This window comes from Habropoda laboriosa, unplaced genomic scaffold, assembly GCF_001263275.1.
Source record: "Habropoda laboriosa isolate 0110345459 unplaced genomic scaffold, ASM126327v1 scaffold145, whole genome shotgun sequence".
In the NCBI taxonomy this organism is placed as follows: Eukaryota; Metazoa; Arthropoda; class Insecta; order Hymenoptera; family Apidae; genus Habropoda; species Habropoda laboriosa.
The window spans coordinates 1,227,681-1,228,046 of NW_017100307.1; the positions used below are offsets into that span (position 1 = coordinate 1,227,681).

The 366-nt window shown below is 26.5% G+C and overlaps 1 protein-coding gene across 1 annotated transcript in view; it reads left to right on the top strand.

Moving 5' to 3' along the window:
- LOC108574037 (protein phosphatase 1 regulatory subunit 12B) overlaps nt 1-366 on the top strand; it is a 15,603-nt gene that overhangs the window by 8,893 nt on the left and 6,344 nt on the right. The gene's annotated exons all lie outside the window — the stretch shown is intronic.

Sequence of the window (366 nt, forward strand, 5' to 3'; positions counted from 1 at the left end):
TTAAACTAAATTTACTCTTATATTAATTTTACACTTAAATTAGTAATCACTATATATAACTATTATAATGTGAACGCAATTTCATGAAGCACAGAAGCTTTGTGTTATTTTTGGGTTAGTCTCTGGGAAGATTAACCTCTATTCGTGGATGCTTCGTTAAAAATAGTTTTCCATTTCTTATCCTCCTATATCCCATCAGGCTACGTATTAAAACCTAATGCTCAGATAAAAGTACTGTAACGTTATTGGCTTTTTTAATGTTATATTTATAATTACAATATAGCTTTTATAAATTCGCTATTATTTTCATATTATCCCATATAAGTTTTTAAAGTACTTTCAAATTTATTTAATCTGTGGTAGCTT